This window comes from Micromys minutus, assembly GCF_963924665.1.
Source record: "Micromys minutus genome assembly, chromosome: 10".
NCBI classification, from domain to species: domain Eukaryota; kingdom Metazoa; phylum Chordata; class Mammalia; order Rodentia; family Muridae; genus Micromys; species Micromys minutus.
In genome coordinates, this window is record NC_137979.1 from 15144263 (window position 1) to 15168182 (window position 23920).

A 23920-nucleotide genomic window follows, 5' to 3' on the forward strand; every position below is an offset into this window, starting at 1 on the left:
TTCAAGATGTTCAGAGGCTGCAATGTGTCCCTTTAATAAAGTCACATGGTATTCGTGAATCTCCCATTAGCTATCTTGAAAGTTTAACTAGTTGTCAACAACAGCTCCCCACTGTGATGCACCTTCATGAGCAGTCAACCGTCCTGTCTACCTCCCCTTTCTACCACCCTTCTAGGCTTGGAGGAAGAAATTATTATTCTCTGGAGTTCTTTAAAATCAACATTAGCTTTCCCATATAAACAAGAATGTACAGTATTTCTATCTTTGTGTCTTATACTTTTTTGATTTTGAGACCTGTGACCTTGGCTGGTCTACAGCTTGCTATGTAGACCAGAGTGGGCTCAAACTCACAGAGACCTGCCTGTCTCTGCCTCCTGGGTGCTCAGATTAAAGTTGCACACCATCATCCAGGCCCTATTTACGGTCCTTCATATGAAATCTTCCAGTTCTGTCTGCATTACTGCATATTACATAGCATCTTGTTCTCACTAATGGTTGAGTAATATTTAATTGGCCCCTGCGTCTGACTTACTGAGTTTGCATCCTTTGTATGCCCAGAAATGGGACTGCTTAGTCATGTGCTGGTTTTTTTCCTCATGGTCTAGGGAACCTCCGTACCATTTATTAAAGGGTGGTCCCAATATACATCCCCATCAACAGTATATGAGAGACCCCCATACTCATGTCCTTACAAGCATAAAAGATTACTTGAAATTCCTGGCTGTATATATACTAGGAATAAAGTATTACTTTTCTATTGCTATTTCTAAGGTGCATGGCTGAAAATGTGTGTAAACTACAGAAGGCTAGCCACATGAGTCATACAATACACCATGACCTAAATTAGAACTTTGGTGAACCTACATTTAGTTGCGAGGTGGGAGAGGAAACCACTTTTTAAAAGTCAGTTAAAAATAGTTGTCACCTTTCAGGAGCCCTTGCTCTTTTCTGTAAGAGATGATGATGTCACCGGCATTGTTGGCTACAATGTAGTCCTGCATAATTGGGCTCTGGCTTGTGGCGGTTCTGCTGAAAGACCGCAGGGAGCATCTGTTCTGCTGCATGCTGTTATGGGTTCAGGGAGACTGGGAGAAAACAGCTGGTGTGTGTGCTTTGAAATTCACAGACGTTCCCTTCATTATCCTTCTCTAGTTGCATAGGAGCAATGATGCACTGAGTGGGGAGGAAGAGGGATGCGATTATCCTTGTGTTATGTGCACAACAGCTTGTGAGTTTGATGCTAGTATGCTGACTCCATAGGAAATGTGAGCCTCAGAAAGGCCAGTGACTGGTTCAGTGTGCTCTGCAGGTAAGGGTCCAGGCCTAGGCTAGCTGTCAACCTCTGCTTTACTGGTGTATTAGTTACTTCACTAGTTGCTGAGTCAAGACACTGGCCTAGAAGCAAGTTAAAAGAGGATTTGAGAGAGTAATCCATCATAGGTCTGGTGGCAGGAAGGAGAAACAGCTGATTGTGTTATGTCCACAGCCAGGAAGTAGAGAGAATGAATGCTAATACTCCACTTGTTTTCTCCTCTTTTCTCCATTCAATTCAGCGTGGAACCCTAAGCTATGGGAAGGCTATGGAGAAACACTTGGGATCTTGACAAGCCTTTTAGAGACAGGTGAGGTGGGAGATGGGGATATGGTGTTCATTTCAGATGAGCAACCACATTTAGTTAGGCCTGTCTGAAAATGTGTTCACAGACACTCCCACAGATATGTCTCCTAGATGAGTCAAGATCCAGTCAAGTTGCCAGTGATGGTTAGCCATTAAATTACTAAGCCTGTAATCTTCCCATCATGCAATGAGGCCACTATAGATAAAAAAAAAGTACACCTGTCACTCTCCTGGTGGGAACATGCAGCGTCTTCATAATGGTGGGGGCCCCAGACAGGGAAGCTGCCACTGTAGGGAACGCCAGTCTCCAGGGCATGGGGCAGTAGATGGGTACATACAGCTGCCTCTTCTTAGTTCTTCACATCTTCATGACACAGAAGGAAAAGGAAACATTTGTTTGCCAAGATTCTAAAAGCAAAGAGTATGAAGGTGACATGACTGCTGGGGGCTGGGGGTTCCTCCCCTCTGGCCGTGCACTGCCCTGTGCACACACTCGTCCAGTGTTGTCTGAGAAGGAACCGACGTACCATGTGGGCATCTGCAGGCTCGGTGCCCTCCAAGGGAGGAACAACAGACCGGCTCTCAGAATTCTCAGCAAGGACATGCACATTGTCCTCGGTGCACGTGTGACTTCAGGGTGCACTGGTGACTTCAGGGTGCACGTGTGACTTCTGTGTGCAGGTAAAAGCAGCAGCAGTATGTTTGTGGCCAGCGATGGGTAAAGAGTCAAGATATGACAACGATTCCTGAGAGTCAAAAGTGACAAAGGAAAGCCCACATGGCAGAGTATTGCTCATGGCACCTGCTACATTTTAACTGCATGACAATCCAAAGGTTGTTCTGTATGAGATAAGAAATCATATAGTAAGCGTTTTGTTAACTTTTTTTTAGAAAAGTAACTTGTAGGGGAGAGAGTAATACAGTACATATATGATGTATGGTATATATTAGCAAAATGTGTGTACATGCACGAGCATGGTCTACATCCATACACGGCATACATCTGCATAAATATAAAAGTGCAGAGGTTGTTATGCTACTTAGCATTCCATCACTGTGGCAAAGCACCTAAGATAACCCAGCTAAAAGGTGCTTCCGGAGGCTTCAGTTCAGGGGCTCTTGCCTCAGTTGCTGGCCTCTGCCAGCACAGGGCATCATGGTGGGAGTGTTTGGTGAAGACCTGCCCACTGCTTGGTAGCCAGAAAGTAGACAGGAACAGAAAGTGTCTGGCAGTCCAGTAATTCCTCTTTAGGGGTACATCCACAATGATCTAACGTCCTTACACTAACCCCTGCCTCCTCCAGTGAGCTGAGGATCAACCTTTCCACACAGAGACCTTTGCAAGACACTTCCACATCATAGCCCCAGTGTGTCTATTAGCAGCACACATGTGGTAGCAAGTTCTGAAGACTAAGGTAACCAAGAGGCTATTAGGGTATTTGGGGAGACAATGAAGTGAACTTTCTGGGTGTTTTCAAGTAGTTGTTTTGGTTGTTTGTCTTGAAATTACTTTCTAAGCTTAGTCTCTAGGCAACCCCTAGATGAAAGGTCTACAGGTGGGGTCAGGTGGGGTGGGGTAGGGCTCCAAGATGAGGTGTTTGCTAAAAAATAAAGGTTTTCATGAAGGTGCTCAGGGTAGACTACTGGGTGTAGTGAAAAGAATGTTGGAGACAGTTGCTCTGAGCCATGTGGATGAATCTGGACAGGTCCACGTGTGGCCTTGTTCCCTCATCTAATAAAGGAGCATGGACTGGGCACCCACCGAGCTCCTTCTAGCCTCCATTCATGTGAATCCACCCACTTCAGTATTTGAAACGTATTTTCAAGGACATGTGCTCCTTGGGAGTCCTGAAGCATTCTTCTGGAAAACTGAAGAGATATACAAATAATTGGAACCCATAAATAATAACTAATAAAGAAAATCAGAATTCTTCATTTGCAAGCAGACTCTTGGTGACTCTTTCCAGTGGAGGTTGCAGATACATAAGAACGGTCGTCTTGAAGGAAGTGCACAGCTTTGCTTCTTTGCCTTTGCAGAACCAAAGTTGGTGTGAGCAAAACCCGTCTGGGCAAGTCTTTCAGATCCGGGATCATTTCCTATGCAGTGACCTTCATATGGATTGGCATCCAACCTGGCTTACTGAATGTGGGGGACAGGTGGGGGGCGGTGAGTATGGCAGGGAGAAACTCCCTGGGAGATCCTGATAAGTCACCCTGCTCAGGAAACGAGCAGAATAGAATGCCTGCATACTGTGACTCCCATGAGCTAAGTCCTGGCTCTGGGGAAGTACTTGGGATCTTGACAAGTCCTCTGGAGACCTTAGAGGCTGGCGATGGGGAGATGATGTTGGCTCCATACAAACATGAATCTTATTTGCTGATATTTGCTTGAGTCCATAAAATGGACATTGGCTTCCATTTTCAGTGTGGAGGTGGGATATAATGCTGGTACCTTCCTGATTCACAGCCTCCCTAGGCTAAGTACCCATAGGTTGTTCAACCAGGTTCTGTAGCTACAGCAATAATCTTAGGTCCTAGCTTGTTCATGCTCAAAGCTAGGCTGCTGCAGGGTTTGTGGGAGACAAAGGGGGATATGGCTGCCATTTCTATGACATTGGGAATAATGTACTAGCCCTCTCCCCATCAGTGTCCTTACTGCTGATGTGGAGCTCCTTCTGTGTTCCTCATCTAGTGTAACTGGATTCGATCTTGGCTCCTTGTGGATTTTGTCCAAACTGTTATGGTCTACTTGAAAAATTTTAGTCCCCCCTTTAAAAGCATCTATCAAACAAATGGCCAGGCAATTGTGACTGTCAGGCAGGCCCTGCTTGTAATTTAGCAGACAGGAAAACTAAGGACAGCCAATGACCCTTGCAAAGTGAAAGTTATAGACCGGAAGGAGAGTCAGACTTAAGAACACCCTGGAAATAGGAGGGTGCTTGGACTCTGGAAAGACACTTAGGGTGTAGTCAGCTAGGTTCCAAGTGACAATGGTGTCCTGTGACTCTGACAGAGCACATCTATGCTTCTCAATGAGAGTTTTGTAACATCTAATGTAATGACTCAACCACTCTTTCTGACTCAAGATCAACTCTTCCTTGAGAATCTGTTGATATTTATTTATGTCCCAGGCAACCTCCATCTGCTGGTCAGCTTGACCGTGAATGAGCCAGGTGCTCCCCAATCAGTGTGGCTCAAGAGTGCTGGAAGTAGGTAGAAAACGTGGTCACTGTCCAGACTGAGCCCCCCAGAGGCATACCCATGGAGTCCTGGGAGAGTGATTTATTGGGAAATGTGGTGAGGAAAATAAACAGAGAAATGGGGGTGTGGTTCCAGAAGGGCAGTAGGGAGAAACAGGAAGTGACTTTGGATACTTTCCAGGTAAAGCTCTACTAGAGACACTGTCGTATCCCTAAATGGTACTGGTCAGAGGCAGAACAACTGGGGTGTTTATGCTCTGAGTTTATTTATTTTTAGTTAAGGGTTAGCTGGAGGCACAAATCTTCAGGTGATTTCAGCTTCTCTTTGTACCAGCAGAATAGATTTTGACATTCTGAGACCACCTTCCTTCCTACGGATGCAGGAACCACTGTCAAGGGGAATAAAGCTCTGGGAGCCCATGCTCTCCCCCCAAGGGCCCTAAGATCTCAGGGGTCAGAAGTTGGAACAGTGACTATATTCATTGACTACATTTATGGCTGGATACAGCCAGAGTGGCTTCCTATACCAAAGTCCATGGGTATGTCTGACCGCTGAGGCTAACTAGTGTTCTCTAGGTAACCTATGATAACAACAAACTTGGCTGAAGCCAAAGCTCATGTTGTGGAAAATAAGGCCTGTTGATGCTGCCTTCATCTCTTAGTCTGCAGAAAAAATGTTGGCTGAAGCAAACAGAAGGCATCAAAGGCTATAATAAATCAGACTCAAGCCAGCATGAACCAGGCCCTCGCTGTTTCCAGATTATAAACAACAAATAAATGATTTTGACAAGTCGGTTAACTTTCTCACTAAGTTGCTGAAAATTGCCACATCAAGTACTTTGCAAAAAAGAAAAAAAAGTAGCCTACCTATTGATTCCCATCTCCATTTTCTCCTGACCTCCAAGAACTCCTAGTAACGTAAAGACTTAGGATATTTGCTGCATAAATGTAAATTATCAGTTTAGAACTCTCAAGAGACTATTTTTCTGACATCTATGCCCACACTGGAGCCCATACTGTCTGTATTCATCAATACCTACCAGTGTGGAACCTCCAAAAATAGGGAAGAGATCCACTTACAGTGAAGGCAAACATTTAATGCCTACTTTAGAGGGGGATATGGATACATGTGGTTACTATATGCTAAAATTCTATTAATAATCTTATAGTATATCATTTATAAGTAATAAAACATCAATATCCCATATTATACATTCCATGTAGTGAATTGACTTTCACAAACTATTCATTCTTTTTAGTTCTTGCTCCTGTGACTGGCCAATGTGCAGTTGCCATTAATGACACAAAAAAACATGAATGGGCTGTCATTCTCACTAATGGGAAAAAGACAAGATGGCGGTGTATTTCGAAATGAGTGGGTTCAAGTTGAAGTAAAGTAGATATGTGATGTGTGTATGGGCTGGTATGGGTGACTTCTCTACAGAATCTAATAACTCCCTTCGAACGAGGAGCTAACTCAATGGCTATAGACAAGAAGCCCTTAGTTTAAGGTGTGACCTTCCATTTTATACATCTCCTTTCTTTAAGTTGGGGACCGACACCTAGTCTCTCTGTAGCCCAGGATAGCCTCAGACTTGTGGTTCCCTTGTCTCAGAGTCCAAGCACTGGCATTCCAGGTATGGGTTCCACTGCTTTCTTGGTGGAGAAAGTTTTGCCAAGCCTTGATGTGTGGCCTTTGATTGCGCTTTTTGGTATATATAGGGCTGACACAGTCAGTTTTGAGCTGCCAGAGAAAAGCCACTGAATTCAGAGCTGGGAGACCATATACAGTAGAACATCATCAGGTCCTTCCATTATGGGGACTCAAAAGATCAAAGTAAGTCCATGGATCAAAACAAAACAAACAAACAAACAAAATATCAGAATATGCTGAAATCATCAGAATGTGGGACATTTAAAATATTCATCATCATTAATGTGATATAATTTAATTTAATAGTACATTAATTTAGCTTGCGATAACAATTGTGCTTCACAACCAACTTATAAAAATTCTACAAATTTAACAAGCCCCTGTTCCAAGCCACCTTGGGCCGGTCCCAGCACTCCGTCCCTGGCTTTTACTACCTTGCAAGATGCTCAGGGCTAAGACATGGAGTGATGGAAATCAGGCAATGCCAACTCTGAGTCTTTTTGATGCTCTGTCTCCATCTTATCAAATTTCCAATGTCCTCACACAGGTAACTGAATACAGATACTAATTTCTGTCCTGAAGACCTGTTGTAACTCTTGGATCAGACACAGCGCCTCTTTTTTCTGAGAATAGCTGGTGTCATAGTGTTTGGAAAAACATGTTCATTGCAGTTTTTACAGAATCCTAGAGAGCAAATCACACATGACTTTAGAGTCCAAGATGTCTCATAGCTGACACAGCTTCCAACCAGTGCTTTGTTTACTTTTAATAGATACAATCCAATACTATCCATAATCAATATTTACCCCTTTATGACTTTTTCTAACATTAAAATAAATGATTTCCCTTACCATCCCTAACTATCTTACTTTATCTCTTTTAGATTGTTAGAATCTCAGCTATAAGGATGAATCATTCTTGGTTGTTGTCAGTGGTGAGTAATTTATGATACAGACCTATCAGCAAATACCAGGGTTTTCTAAGATGAACTCTTAGGGCAGCACTTGATCATACAAGAATGTCTTCAGGCATGTAGACTGGTGGACCATATAGCTGAGCTTCTAGGTAGTTGGTGATTACTCCCTTATACACTTTGAGAACTTAAAACCTAGATTCTTTTCCCCAGTGCTCTATTTCTCTATGGAAAAGAGAGAAGCAAGTCCTACTGCATGCCCCTACAGAAGTCTGTGCAATTCTCATGGAGTAGCTGTATAAGGATGTCTGAACTTCTGTTTTGAGGCAAGAATGACAACAGAGCATCTGGTCAATTTATCTTCTCTTTCAGGTGATTAGATATAATAAGCTTTGTTTCTAGCTCACCTAGTGGTGAGCTGGAGTTCATCCCATAATATAGTGCCAGTGAGTGCCAAAGGAGATTCTGATCTCTCTTTCTCTAAGTCTTATGCCCATTCATTCTGTAAACATATGTTAGAGCACACTGTGAGCCAAGCATGGTGATGCTGAGGATAACAAGCAGGATGTGTGTGGGGAGAGTACAGCATCAGATACAGAGGAAATACCACAGGTTTGGAGTTATGTGGTCCTAGGTTACCTGACCTGTAAATCCAAGTTATGGGTCACCATGAAAAGAAGAGATGGCATAGAGCTGGAGCAATGCATGTGCCCTCCAATGGTTCTTGTAAGTCTGGGAGAACGCTGTCCCTGTCCTCACGGGACTCAGAGTAATGGGAAAGGAAATGTGAGCACACATGATCAACAGATGACGACAGGTACTGTGTGAGCTCACTACTTTCCACTTGACTGGAAGCAGAACGGTAAGAGCATGTCATCCCAAGTTCTTCCATCTGCTAACCACAATCCATGATCTTGGCTGCATTTCCAGACTTAATGCTCTCTAGAACTGCCTCCAGGAGGGTGTGCCCTGCAATAACACGCTGTGAAAGAGTCCATGCAATCAAAAAAGCTGATTGCAGTACACACCTCATGAATAGCCTAGTAACATAAGCAAACACAGCGGTGACTGCAGATGCTATCTTAGCCTTGTTGTGAATGATAAAAATTCTCAATGGATGCATCCAGTCAAATTTCCTGCCTAATCCTCCAGGAAGTCCTTTTCTGTGACGGTTAGTATTCCACTTTGATCTACCTGGCAAGTTATAGATTGAAATTACTATTCATGAAAAGTGTAGCTATCTAGCTCAGAACTCATGGGAAATAACACCTCAGATATTGATAGTGTAAATTTGCATAAAATTCCTCAACTTTCTTCCTGAGTGATTTATTTCTGAGAACGGTGGCAGTGAGTGCATTTTGAGAACTCATACTATTCTAAAATACAGATGAAAACGTTTCTTTTGTCTCTTCCAATGTGTGAATGTTTCCAATTTCTCCTTATACAGGGCAACAAAATATAAGTAGGAACTAAGATGTAACAAGCAGTCAGAGCTAGCAGGCTATATAAACGGTGTTTTCTATTTTCTCCATTTAAACATTCCCTCTCCTCTCCAAACAGCTATCACCTTTGAGCATCTCTCAGTTTTCTGTTAACTACTTTCTCTCACAGCTAGCCCACATACCCAATGGTGAAGCCATCCTCAAATCTCACACCACTATGGAAAAGCCTGGCACTGGTTGAATGCACACACACACACACACACACACACACACACACACACACACACACCACACACTTTTTAACCAAAGCACGCTCCTAGTTCTGAATTGTGTTGTTCAGAATCCTAGTTCTTAGCAATGCAACTACTACAGCAGGCTGAAGCAGGCTCCCCACAGTATGTTCCATGGGACACTGTGGTCCCTGGAGATGTCAATAAGTGTTTAAAGTTATTTAAATCTTCAGAGGGCTATAGGAAAATCCACTGGCATATTACGATTCCAAGAACACCTGTATTAAAGAAACCTGCCTAACTCTCTGTGTGCTAGAAAGACACAAATCTTTTAAGATAGAGAACTCAGTGGTTGGCTGGTTGGTTGGTTGGTTGATGGCATGGTTCTAGGGGGGAAAATGTTTTATCAACTTAGATAACATGAATCCTTTTTTCTTTCCTTCTGTTGAGTAAATGAAAGAGGAGATTCTTATTCAGTTCCACCCTTCAGGGCCTTCCCTTCATGATGGAGATGCTGCCATGGGATCCCTGCTTACATCTTCATCCCTACATATGCTTAGCATCACCCACTGTTGTCTATCATCAAAGAGGAACCAACGTTCTTCCCTCCCCTTGCTTTAATGTCTCAGATCTCTAAACCTCACAAAGTAGCAGTGGACCACTTTCAGCCACCCAAGTCCATGCCCTTGCAACTTTGTGCTAATAGCAGACATGACTTTGAAAGACTCCAATCCTATAACCCTGGGGAGACTTGTTTAAACACTTTTGGATCAGCCACTAGGTCTTCTGCCTTAGCTTCCCATTGCTGTAACAAATTGCCTGAGCCAATCAATTCAAAGTGAGGGATGTTTTATTTTGGCTCATGGTTCCATTGGTTGACCCTTGCCTTTGACCCATGGCTAGGCAGTATGGTAAAAGTGAGTGGAAGAGAAATTCTGCTCATTTCGTGGCAGATGAGAAACAGAGACAGCAAGAGGAGAGGCCTGGGGTCCCAGAATCCCCTTTAATGGTAGCCCTCAGTAATCAAACGCCCTCTAGCAAAGCCTATCAGGTGTGTTCTATCACCTCCCAGAAGTTCAATAGACTGGCCCTGTTACACTTGACAAAAGCACCTTTAGAAGACTTTAGATCTACATGCTCCACCCCTTCCCATTTTGAGGTCTCCAGTACCAAGATTGCCCCACTGACTGGAGATTGTCCCGAATAAAGTTGTCCTGGAAACTTTTTACCAGGAAACATTTGCCTTAGAGTCATCTTGAACTGCTCTCGTCAGTCTCAGATAAGCTAGTTCAGTAGACTGTCAGTGTTTACTGAGTGCTGGCACGTGCGATCCCTCCCCTGGGGATGTGGCCTGAGTCAGAGGATACAGCAGTGTAAAGGGCAGAGCCTGGTGTGGCAGGATCTGTATATTGTATATTGGTTCTGCATTCTCAACTCATCACTGTTTCAAATATATTTACTTGAATAGAGATTAAGAGCACAGATGTTAGAGCCAGACTATCAGGGACAGGTTTACAGTCTGGCCAATGTTGTTAATGACATTCACCCTCCAAGCCAACCACTCTGCAAATCAGTCTGGAGGTTCTTCAGAAAATTGGACATAGTACTACCTTAGGACCCAGCTATACCACCCCTGGGCATATACCCAAAAGTTGCTCCAACATATAACAAGGACACATGTTCCACTATGTTCATAGCAGACTTATTTATAATAGCCAGAAATGGGAAAGAACTCAGATGTTCTTCAACAGATGAATGGATACAGAAATTGTGGTACATTTTCACAATAGAGTACTACTCAGCTATTAAAAACAATGACTTCATAAAATTCTTAGGCAAATAGATGGATCTAGAAAATATCATTCTGAGTGAGGTAACCTGGTCACAAAAGAACACACATGGTATGCGCTCACTGATAAGTGGGTATTAGCCCAAAAGCTCATAATACTCAGGATACAATTCACAAACAACAGGAAGTTCAAGAAGAAGAGACCAAGGCTCAGATGCTTCAGTCCTTCTTAGAACGGGAAACAAAAATATCCACAGGAGGAAATACAGAGACAAAGTTTGAAGCAGAGACTGAAGCAAAGGCCATCTAGAAGCTGCCCCACCTGGGATTCAGCCCATATACAACCACCAAACCCAAACAATATTGCTGATCCCAAGAAGTGCTTGCTGACAGGAGCCTGATACAGTTGTCTCCTGAGGGGCTCTGCCAGAGCCTGACAAATACAGAGGTGGACGCTCACGGCCAACCATTGAACTGAGAACAGGGTCCCCAATGGAGGAGTTAGAGAAAGAATTGAAGGAGCTGAAGGAATTTACAACCCCATAAGAACAACAATACCAACTAACCAGAGCTCCCAGGGTTTAATCTACTATCCAAAGAGTAAAAATGGACAGACCCATGGCTTCAGCTGCATATGTAGCAGAGGATGGCCTTGCTGGGCATCAGTGGGAAGAGAAGCCCTTGGTCTTGTCAAGATTTGATGTCAGGGCATGGAAGTGGGAGGGGGTTGGGGGCACCCTCATAAAAGCAGGGAGAGGGAAATGGGATAGGGGGTTATGGAGGGAAAACTGGGAAAGGGGATAATATTTGATATATATATATATTATCCAATAAAAAAGAAAATGGACATAATAGAATAGTCTATTTAGAGCACTCCAAAGAGGAGCTGTGATGGTTCAGGACCAGACTATGTAGGGAGACCCAGTTTCAAAAAGAGTCATTTCTTTTCCATAGTCCAGGCAGGGGATATGGTGGCATTAACTCTAACAGTGGCCCAGGAGGCTGACAGAGATTTAGCTACCTTTTTAGAGGCACGAGTCAGAGATGGAAAGACTCAGACATGAGGGAGGAAAGGGAATTAACAAACTCACAGTTCTCTTTGAGCAGTGCTCTCTTTTCCCCAGAAGGGCAGCTCAAAGCAAGGTAAGGCCAGTGCTGTTCTTACAGGTAAGGATCATTAAATCTGGGACACATACACCGATAATAGGCAAGAACCTATAGAGTTGGAGAGCCAGGTCCACACCTAACAAACCCATAGCCAGCCCTGTCATGATGGCTGTTAGTAGAACGTGGGGAGATGTGGGGAAAGGATCCTTGGTGTGGGGATGGTAGAAGTGTAATTTAGGGTAACCATCATGGAAAACTTGCTGATGATAGCTGATCAAAAACTAAAGGTAGAGCAGCCACAGTCCAAAGTCCCATTCATGTATATGTGCAAAGGAACCAAAGCCAAGGCATCAGAGACCCACTTGTATGCCATGCATGTTACAGCGCTACCATACAAGCCAAGCTATAGAAGCAACCTCAGTGTCTGTCCCCATCTGTTGTGCTGCTGTGATAACAACTGACCAAAACCAGTTCGAGGGGGAAGGGATTATGTTATCTTAAACTTTCAGGTAACAGTCTGCCCCTGAAGGAAGTTGGGGTATGAACTCAAAGCAGGAACGTGAGCACTGTGGAATGCTCCTTACACGGCTTACCTTCATGGCTCACTCTGCCTGCTTTCTCACACAACACATCAGCACCTACAGTGTGTGTGTGTGTGTGTGTGTGTTTGTGTGTGTGTGTGTGTGTGTGTGTGTGTGTGTGAGACATGGGGTGGGAAGCTTCTGCATCAATCACAAATCAAGAAAAAATTTTGCACGCAGACATCCCCATATGCCATTCGATGAAAGTAGTTTCTCAGCTGAGGTGCCCTCTTCCCAGGTGACTCTAGTTTGTATCAAGTTGACAAGAAACTACCCGGTGTAGTGCCTGACACTGGAGGGATGGACACGAACTGTGTGGTCCATTACACACCCAGAATGACTCTCCACAACATATGCACATTTAAGAACGTCGTGTTGTAGACTGTAAACACACAGAACTGTCTTTAATTAAATGTGGTTTTAGGGGAGAAACTAAAACCAAACTCAAAGCCCCAAACTTTTTCTTTGCCAAATTTCTGAGAGTGCAGTTTCCGCTCTGAGGGCCTCTGCCTCTGCCACAGTGGCATGCCCTCTGTTCCACTCAGTTGTCACTTTCTCCCATTGCACAAACTTGATTGATGCCATTCTCAGAACACCCGGAACAACGCTTTCCCCCGGAGCAGGAACATCTGGGTTGACCTGAGACTCTCCTTGTTTCATAGCTTCTATGATGCTGAGCCCATTCGTTATTTGCTGTCCTCTCTTCAGGTCCTAGAACACACCAGTGAGCCTTTAATAAGCAATGGCTGTCTGGATGGGCATGCGACTTCATCTCATCTGGGAACAACAAAGCAGAGGACAAAAGAGCTTCTCTGTTTTGCTCTGAAAATGGGGTCTTTGCTGAATGGAAGGAGATGGTCTGTGGATCTGGTTCATCTGGTCAGGGAGCTGACAGTCTTTGGGAGTCATTTTGCAGGATGGCAGTGTCACTAGACTGTCCTTTACAGGGCATTGTGCCGGATGAGACACTAGATCAGAGACTTTGATATAGGAGCTAGCAATACACTTCAATTAGATGGGGTCTCTTGACATTGGGCAGAAATCCATAGTGGGATCCGAACCTGATACTATTTATTTAGATGTGACAGGGAAGGGGAGGGAAGGGAAGAGGAAGGGAAGAAAGGGAAGGGTTGAAAGGGGAGGGAAGAGAAGAAAAGGGAAGGAAGTGAAAACGGAAGAGAAAGGGGAGGGAAAGGAAAGGGAAGGTCAATACCTTGAAGAAACATATTTAACAGTGTCTTAGTCAGAGTTTCTACTTCTGCACAAAGCATCATGACCAAGAAGCAAGTCGGGAGGAAAGGGTTTATTCAGCTTACACTTCCACACTGCTGTTCATCATCAAAGGAAGTCAGGACTGGAACTCAAGCAGGTCAGGAAGCAGGAGCTGATGCAGAGGCCATGGAGGGATGTTACTTATTGGCTTGCTTCCCCTGGCTTGCTCAGCTTGCTTTCTTATAGATCCCAGGTCTACCAGCCCAGGGATGCACCACCCACAATGGGCTGGGCCCTCCCCCTTGATCACTAGTTGAGAAAATGCCTTACAGCTGGACCTCATGGAGGCATTTTCTCAACTGAGGCTCCTTTCTCTGTGATAACTCCAGCTTGTGTCAGGTTGACACACAAAACCAGCCAGTACAAACAGTATTAAACTAACAGAAGGAGGTCCCTAGGCACAGAGAGGAGGAAGTAGCGAGACAGTGGAGGGGCTATTTCAGGCATCGAGACGACAGGATGCACTGTACTTCCAAGTAAATGTTTGTGGGAAAGTCTTTTCCTAAGGAAAGATCACGGACAAGGGAAATACATATGTGGAAGTTTGGAGCCAACTTTGTTTGCCTGCAGTTGGAAGCTAAATTCTGTTCTCATGGAGGGTCTGACGTGTGACAGGAGTTTTAGGAGAGTATGTAGCAAGGTGCACAGAGCTAAGTAGAGATTTTTGAAGAGTAGCCAAGTGAGAGAGTAGCATATGCTCACTGATAGCAACTTCTGTTTGGGAAGACAAGAAAGACGCATGAGTGAGCCATGGAGATGGAACCAGTGGGAGGAGCGACCCACCCCCACCTTCACCCCTACCTCCATCCCCACCCCCACCCCTCAACCCAACCCCCCATCCTCCATCCCTACCATCCCACCCCTTCACCCCCATTTCCTACTCCCACCTCCACCCCACCCACCCCCTCACTCTACCCCACCCTTACTCCCACCCCCATTCGGGATCTTGGTATACAAAGCTGCTCCTGGTTTCTGATGAGAAAATACAGTTGGACCGGGCTGGTGGCTTCTGGATAAAGGCTGGTGGTGGCTGATGACTGAGTGATAGGAAACTGCAGAGTGACTAGAAAGGAAGTTTGGTGACAGCAGGACAGAGGAAGGAAGTTATATAGTTGGCCTCAAGCAGTGTTCTCCTTAGGCAAAGTAGTAAATTGTCTCAGTCAGCTCAATTGCCTCTCTGTGTCCAAACCTCTGGTAAGTGTTCTTCTCTGCCGAGCATCACGTGTGTGCATCCAAACCACAAATGTTGGCTGCTTAACTCCTTTGTGGCAATCAGAATAAGGTGCATGGATGATAATTACCTTTTAATTCTGACAAACACTGGGCAATCATACAAGGTTTCCAACATATTTTTTAATGATTCTTTTATTTTCCTGTAAATAGAGCTGATCAATTCAAGCAGGAGGTTTATAACACTCATATGTTGTACATCACTTCAATAACCAGGTTGTGCTCTGCTTTCCCCTGTTTCTAAACCACACACAGGGTGACCAGTGTCCACTCAATATCTTATTGAGGGCAGAGCAACACAAAACATAAAGATGAGTCCGTCTTCAGTAGCCATCAGTTAAAATTGGTTCAGAAATTTCCAACTCTCAGGCCCCCAGAAGTAGCATATTGTGTTGGCAGCAGCATGGGGGTATCACCGAAACCCACCCCGAGTCCCCAGAATCAAGAAAAGGAAGCTTACCACACTTGAGAGGAAAATGGTTGACTGGAAAGGCATCTTGGACCAGAATCTGGAGTTGCCTGTCAGGAGGGAGAACTGGAAAAAAAAGAAGGCTAGCAATTCAGTCCTGGGGGGTGGGGGGGGCTGAAGACCTCCAAGCATGGGACCTCAGGTCGTCTCTGAACTTACCCACCCCCGCCTCTTGAGACAAGCATTCTGGACTCATTTTCAGAAAGCCAGAGACACTTAATGTGCACCCTGGTGGTGCCAACCCTGTTTGGCTGCATATGACTTCAGTTGGCACCAGCCTCTGAAGTAACCACGTTTCTGAATGTGTAATTCTGAGGACCCACTCCCCTCGGCATGCCTTGTCACACGTTAAGGTCCCCTGGGAGCTGCCTCAACCAGGGAATGGCACACAAAAAACACCAAGAGTGATTAACCTGGGATTTTGATTTCTTTCCTCTTAACAGTTACCAGTGTGAATTGTTAGGGCGGCCACCTCGAGGACCATTGAAACCTCTAGGTCTGCATTTTAGGGATTGCTTTGCCACTGGGTGTGGCCAGGCCAATGAATATGTACAGCCTCAGTATCTGCCCATAAGAAATTCTATTAGGGTTCTGAAGGACATGACAGTGATGGACATGTAAGTAAAACACGTGGCCAGTGTCTACAGCAATATTTGTGTTTACTGAAAACTTAACAGGGGGAAGATCCCAAAGGTAGCTGGCGCGCCTTGGAATGAATGGTCCTGGAGTTCCAGTGCCTCCCGGACACTGTAGTCTCGCAACATCCGCTATCCCAGCACGGTTACTACGCTCGTGAGCGTCCATAGCAACCGCCTAGGGCAGGGCTTCCCTGCTGGTACCCAATCCGCTTCATACTAGGGACCCTGGCTGCGGTTGAGTGGCCCAGGGTTTGATGTCAAGTGGGGCAGGGGCGAGCCATCCTCTAGGGCTGCGGAGGGTCCACAGTGCACACAGGTGAGTGATTCAGGAAGATCCTAGCCCCCCAAGGCTGCGGTGTCCGACTAGGAGTTTAGGATGTCTCACCCTTGGTCCCCAGACAGCCCGGGTCTGCTGTCCCATCCTGTGGTCCACAGAAGGGGCATCTACACTGTTTCTCAACTGCTTTTCCAGAGTAGTTTGTGTGTGAAACCCAACCCTTCCCCTAGGCTGCTTTCTCAGCCTAGACTTCCAGGTAGCTCAAGGGAGAACATGTTTCTTGAAATTCAAACCAAGGCTAATGTCCTCTGGCACTCGCTGTCCTAGGAAAACTTTTGGTTACACCTTCCTTGCTTTTTTTTTTTTTTTTTTTTTTTTTTTTTTTCTTTTTTTTTTGGCCCTTAAAACCAAGTCTCTCAATACTGCCCCTGGTGCTTAAGGTGTTGTAATAAGCAAACATCTGAGAAACGGGGAACATTCTTTGCTTGGTTATTGAAGGAATGAAGCTGTTTTACGGACGGGTAAAGTGTTTGATGAATCTGGTAAAATATTCTATTCCTTTTATAAACGAAATATTTCACACCATAATTCTGTGAATAGCATCTATATGCCAAGTCACCCTGTGCAACCCTTAAACCAAGTGTATGTAGTAATATGTAACAAACACGGCATCAAATGTGTTATGAATATACCTCACATCACACATACAACCTCCCCCTTTTAATATAAAAATGCTGAAAATACCCTTAAAAATGCCAAAGAGCAGTTTTTGGGCATTCTTAATGTTTTTGTATATGGGTGTCTCTGGGCATACAGGTACAACAGTAAAAGCATATGGAAGTTTTATTCCCATAGTACTGACCCTTCTCTGGAGAAGAATTCATTGGCATTTTATTTGTTTGTTTGTTTACAGATAATTAAGCCTCTCCCACATTCTTATTTAATCTTGAAGGTGCAGTGTTTCGTGTTGAAATGCAAGTCGTCACTTCTCATTCTGGTGTTTGTTTAAAGGGTTAAATGTTTGTATAATCTGGGAGAAGCTCTAGTTAAATGCCGTATTTATTAACATACATTTCTGGTCTCTTCTGACACTGTGTTAGCTACTGGAACCAGTGGACTTAGTTCTAGTCCTGAGGGGCTGTCTATGAACCTGTCAAGTCTGTGCCTGCTGATCTGAGGCTGGATGTGGGGAAAGGAAAAGCAGTTTCCGTCCTTGTAGTTTCTGGAGATGTTCTATAGATTTTTGTTCTTTTAAAGATTTATGATCCTAAAGTCTTGACTAAAATGTGCTGATAAAATACAACCATTCAAGTCAAGCCAGGCTTCTCAATTGTAAATAGATCTCTCCAGTACCTGTATTCTCTGTGGGGTTCATTCTATCTTTAGCAAATCAATATTTATAGTTGATAAATACTATGGCACTTCTAGTATGTTAATACCTGTTGATCACACATTGAATTAATAAAGCCCAACACTGTTTGAATTTGTGGTACATCTCGTTTCTTTAGGAAGTGACAATATATAATCTGTTTATTTATCTGTTTACTTATTGGAACCCTGGCTGGCCTGAAACTTGCTATGGAGACCAGGCTGGTCTCAAACTCATAGAGATCCACCTGCCTCTGCCTCCTAAGTGCTGGAATTAGAAACATGCACACCACATTTGGGCCAAAATTCAATTTAAAAAGCAAAAGGCGAGGGTCTGGTCCAGGGGATGATTCCCATAGCTACTCTCATCCATCTTCCCAAAAACCTTGTTGAATTTCCATGATAAAAAGACAGTGTTAGCAGTCTTAGCAAGTGTTGCTCATACCTGCTTATAGAGGGACTGAGTTAGAATCTGGAGACTTAGCACTGCAAAAGACACATTGGGTAAACTGATCCAGAGTCTTTGTAGAACTGAGGCATGGGTGTGGCATCAGAGGGCAGCCTGCAGAAGTCAGTTCTCTCTCTCCACCATGTGGGTGCCTGGACTTGAATTCGGCTCATCGGGGTTGGTTGCAGGCATCTTTATCCTCCAAACCATTTGTCTGTTCTGCCCAGTGTGCACACAATGTTGGAGTAATGTTGTCTTACTGGCTTTTTCCCTTCCACAATGTGGGTGGTAATATTCCTCTTTTGCTTCTAGTTTGTCTTTTATTTTGGAGAGTATGGCCAACTTGTTCATTTTATTAACAGTTTTAGTGTTTTTCTTTTTCCATGTATCTGTTTCATGGATGTTTCTCTTTGCTTTTCCCCTCTACTTTGGGTTTATTTTGCTTTTTACTCCTTAGATTAAAACATAGATCACCAGTGGGACACACCTTTAATCTCAGCCTGGTCTACAGAATTAATTCTAGGACAACCAGGATCACCCAGAGAAATCCTGCCTAAAGAAAGAATAACAAAAACAAAATAAACAAAAAACACAAAAAAAGGAAAAACAAAACAAAAATCTCAAAGCAAACAAACCACTACAGGTCACAGATTTGAGTTCATCATTATCTAACATGAATGAAGACACACCCATCACTCTGGTAACAAATTTTGCTGCATTTCATTAATTCACATAGGTTGTGTTTTGCTTTTATTCAGTTTAAGACAGTTTCCTGTCTCCCATGCTATTTCTGAATTAATTCACGAGTTTTTAAAAATTGTATTGTTTAATTCTCTATTATTTGAGGAATTTCTAACTGTCCATTATCAACCTATAACTTAATTTTGACATATTCAGAAAACATGTAACTTGCACGATTTTGGTAGTTTAGGATACCTTACATCAGGTCAGTGTGGGTTATTTGAACGAGTGTTAACCAGTATATCTTTTCTATGAATTACTGATAAAAGAGGTGCAACTGCAGTGGTGGATTTGTCTTATTTTAATCTTGTCAATCTTTGTGTTATGTATTTGTCTATGATAGACATTTAAGATTGCTATCTCTCTTACAATGTTATTTTTATTGACTACTGATACGTTATTTATATGATACGTGTGTGAGTGGCGGGCATGTGTGGTTCAGAAGACAAGCTCTAGGGTCAGTTCTCTTCTTTCATTTTTATATGGATTCCTGGGATGGGCCTCAGGTCTCTCTTGGCTTGAGCAGCAAAGCACACTGCCCATTGAGCCATCTTACCCTGTTGTGTCTCTTTGAATGACCCTTCCATTCATTTTTATCTCTGATCGTGTTCCAAGGTTTACATAGCTTGATGTTAATATTGCAAATTAAAATTTTATTACTATTTACATGTTAAATGAATTTCTATACTTTTATTTTTAAATTTTCTGCTTTATATTTAAAATGTTTTTTTCTAGGTAATATACAATTAATATTGTTATTTAAGATCATTCTTTAATCTATGTGGAGGCTATTTAATATAAATGTAATTTATAATATGGTTGGATTTCTGTCCATCATCCTGCTATTTTGTTGTTCTTCCTATTTTTCTTTCTCATGAATCATGTTTCTGCCTTCCCTTCCTCCCTAGCTCCTCTTTCCCCTCCCTCTTCTCTTCCCCCTTCTACAACCCATCCCTCCCCTTCCTCCTTCCCCTCCCCCTTCTCCTTCCCCTCCCCCTCCTCCTTCCCCTTTCCCTCCCTCTCCCTTTTCATCTCCTCTACTTCTTCCACCTCCCTGTTTTCATCTTCTCCCTTCTTCATTCTTCTTCCTCCTCCTTCATTTTTGACTTATTAGCTAGAACTCTTTTTTAATTATTATTTTTCAACTCTTATAGTTTTATTGAGATATAGCCATGCCCGCTGGTTTGTATACATAATTGTGACAGGTTGTACCAGTGGTTTTTAACCTTCCTAGTGCTGCAGCCTTTTAGTACAGTTCTTTATGTGGTGAAATTAAATTGCTACTTCATAACTGTAATTTTGCTACTATTCTGAACTGTAATGCAAAAAAAAAAAAATCTGTGTTTTCCAGTGGACCCACAGGCTGAGAACTACTGGGCTAGATGGCCCACAAAGCCTAAAACTTAGTGAGAGTTAGAGTTTAAACATTGGCCAGATACCACTCATGGTGAAAACACAGACAGAAACATTCCAAAGTGAGATTTGCTGTATTTCGTATCACTTTATTAAGAAGGAAACTATGTCAGCACTGATATGTAAACAATGACAAAGATGAAGGGAAACACATCAGGGATCATGTAAACAGTGATATACATTGTCCTTTAGGTAATCAATGTATAACAGTTAAGGAAAGTTCTGTCCTTATTATGTGAGCATTTTTGCATACACTGCCTTCTCTTTCTCTTTCTGTGTCTTTATCATTTGTCTGACTTTAAGCAATTCTGCCTGGATAGCCTTATCTCCTGGGGCAATCTCCTGCACCTTCTCAAGATCAGCCAGTGCTTGATCACATTCTTTTAATCCTTACCATCCTCACGCTTTTCGGTACAGTGCTTTAGTGTTTGAAGGGTCCATCTCAAGCCTCTGAGCAACTGTCAGCTGCCCCCTGCCAATTGGACATCTTCAGTTTATAAGCACCAATATTCAGCACACAGCCTAAGGCTACAGGTTGCAGTCTGGATGTATCTGCCTTCTCAATAACAGCCTTTGAACTATCCACGTACCTTAAAACCTTCGCATATTTTTAATAACCATCTCCCGGTTCTGAGACTTGAGAGAACTATTTCCAATGTTATTTTTAAGTCTGCAGATATTATTAAAAATTTATCTACATCTTTTAAATCTATATCTGCATCCTTGGGGAAATCTGGATGACTGTCACCAGAGCCATCTTCAGGGAATATGCCCCAGTCATCCCCTTCTTTCAGTTTTCCACATTCTGTGATATCACAGTTTGGCAGGCTTTTCACAATTCACCTCTCCATGTTCATTCAAGCATCCTTGCCACACCTAGTCCTTTCATTACTTCACCAAATACTGCGTTTCCCATCCAAATGAGGAGATGGAACTGTCATGACAAAGAACTGAGAACCATTTGTATTGGGGCCTGCATTTGCCGTTCTCAGCAAACCCTCCTTCTGATCGTGCTAATGAAAATTCTCATCTTCAAACTTTTCACCGTGGATACTTCCTCCACCTGTTTCATTCTGATTTGAGAAGTCTCTGAATCATAAACCTCTTAATAATTCGGTGAAAAGGACATCCTCTAAAATGGAGAGACTTCGCAGTTGTGGATCCAGTGCCCTTTTCTCCTGTACACAATGCACGGAAATTTTCTGCAGCTTTGGGAACAATATCTGCAAGCAATTATCCCGACTCACTTCCCACCAATGTCCACGTCAAAGAAGACTCGAGGGTTCTTGGAATCGGAGGGCTTGGCTGCTGGGGGTGGGGGGTATCTTCACTGCAGACATTGGAAAGCGGGACACGAGTACCTCGTGCATGAGAGGGAACTCAAACTCTACTGCCTAATTGTTATTTTTTTTTAAGAGATTGCTTCAGGACGTTCATTTTAAAATGTTTTGGGGATTGGGTGGAACTCTTTTCCAAAGTATCAACCCCGATGGCGTCACACAGGTCTCAGATATGTGAATGTGCACGCCACTCACGTTACGTGAAATAAAACGTTTTGACTAGAGTGTTGCTGTCTTCAATAGTAGCATGTTTCTTTCATCCCCGGCTCGGTGTCTTTGTTCACTCTGCTGTGATGCCACAGATGACGTCATTTCTGGAATCTCCATGGAAACCTGTGAGCTTATGAGGGTAAGAGGAGACTGGACCTGCGTGTTTGCTGATGCTCCCATTGATGCTGATGTTGTCACCGCCCGAAAGCTCTTGGGCACGCCTATTGGTCCTTTATTACCCTTGGAGACTGACAGCTCTGAAGCGTGCACTGCGCCTTCCTATGTAGTCCGAGCTGTGTTTATTTAAAGTCTGCCACTCATTTCAATCACACAACCCTTAAAATATACTCTTTCATTCAAGTCTTCCATCTGTGCTCTCGTGGCCATGCAGTCAACCTTCATTTGATAAATGACACAATATTTTGTCATTTTGCACCTCAAGCAACTATCTTTTAAAGACACCCGGAAGCTAGAAAAGGTTCTAGCAATGCTGGCACGCATCTTTGCCATTTCTGACTTCCCTAATTCTTTGTGTTGGATCCAAGGCCCCATCTGGGATACGTCCCTCTGCCGGAAGAATTTCCTGTTGCTCAAAAATCCTTTTGACTTTTGTTTGGAAAAACAAATCTCTTATTCAGCTTTACCTTTTCGAGGGATGTGTTAGGCTTTGTTGACACAAGCTCAGGTCACCTGGGAAGAGGGAATCTTGAGAGAACACCTTTATCAGATTGGCCCATGGGGAAGTCTGTGAGGCATTTTCTTGCACGATGATTGCTGTGAGCTAGCCCTGCTTACTGTGGGCAGGCTGGGCCCCGGGCAGAGGTCTAGAGTTGAATTAGAAAGCCGAGTGAGCGATGAGGGACAGGCCAGTAAGTAGCATCCTCTATGGCTTCTGCTTCTGCTCGAGTTCCTGCCTCACGGTCCCTCAGTGACAGACTGATCAGGATGAGTCAGTCCTTTCTCCCTAAGTTGCCTCTGGTGGTGGTGTTATCACAACAACAGAAAGCTAACTAGAGTGAGACATTTCACTTGCCAGAGGATTTCTGCCTTAGGCTATCTTCCAGGGTTCTAAAGACTCTGTCAAGGGCTAGCATATAGCTCTGCTGGTAGAATGCTTGCCCGGCAGGTGAAAGACTGTGGGTTTGATGCCAGGCACCACAAAACAAACATTGGGGGGAAACTGCCATCTGGCTTGAGTAGTTTCTGACAATCAATGTTCCTTGTACAGCTATTCTTTCTATTTGCTGTGCTGGTTTTTCTCTCTGATCCTCAGCTTTTTCTTTAGGTCTGGCCTTCAGAAATTTGATTCGGGTGAGCCCCTGGGGTGACACTGGGGTATATGTGTGTTTGTGTGTCTCTCTCTCTTTATCTTTTTACAGTTTGTGGAATTTCTATACTTTATAACCATCTAAAAACTATAATAGTTTTCATCAGATGTGGAAGGTATTCAGTTATTTCTTCCAACACTTGGTCCCTCTCCTTATGACGTCACAAAGGCACAATTCCTGTGCAGTTACACCATTGCTTTGGCTTTCTCTTAAAAAGAAAAAAGTATTGAAAGAAAATCTCTGTTTTCTGTTCTCAAGGCTTGAGTGTACCGATATTTATTTCTCCAGTGTTCAATCTGCTGCCCATGACAACGAATGGATTAAGTAGACATTGTGTGCATTTGCCCTGCCTGTTTTGTTGCTTGAGTCCCATTTGGCTCCTCCCACGGAGATGCTCTTATCCCATCATTTCTTCCATTTCCTGACTTGCTTCTACAGGCCGATTCTCGTTAATTCCGGCCATGTTTTCTGTCTGTTGGTATGTATGTAGGTTATTTTGATGGGCTGCTGGACACCATGGTCTGACCTGGTGGAGTGTTTTGATGTTCTCGGGAAACCAAATCACCTGCTGGCCCATCTGATCATCCTGAGTCCTGTGTTCAGGTTCTGTCTAAGTGAGCACCCAGGATGTTCTTCTCACCTTGGCATCACT

At 43.6% G+C, this 23920-nt stretch overlaps 1 pseudogene across 1 annotated transcript; it reads right to left on the reverse strand.

Moving 5' to 3' along the window:
* Window positions 1-20621: 20621 nt before the first annotated feature.
* On the reverse strand, window positions 20622-23731 carry LOC308426355 (peptidyl-prolyl cis-trans isomerase D-like; annotated as a pseudogene). Its single transcript has 2 exons — window positions 23695-23731; window positions 20622-21698 (listed from the first exon to the last, which is right to left on the reverse strand). The product of its transcript is annotated as a peptidyl-prolyl cis-trans isomerase D-like (transcript).
* Between the last annotated feature and the right edge of the window lie 189 nt (window positions 23732-23920).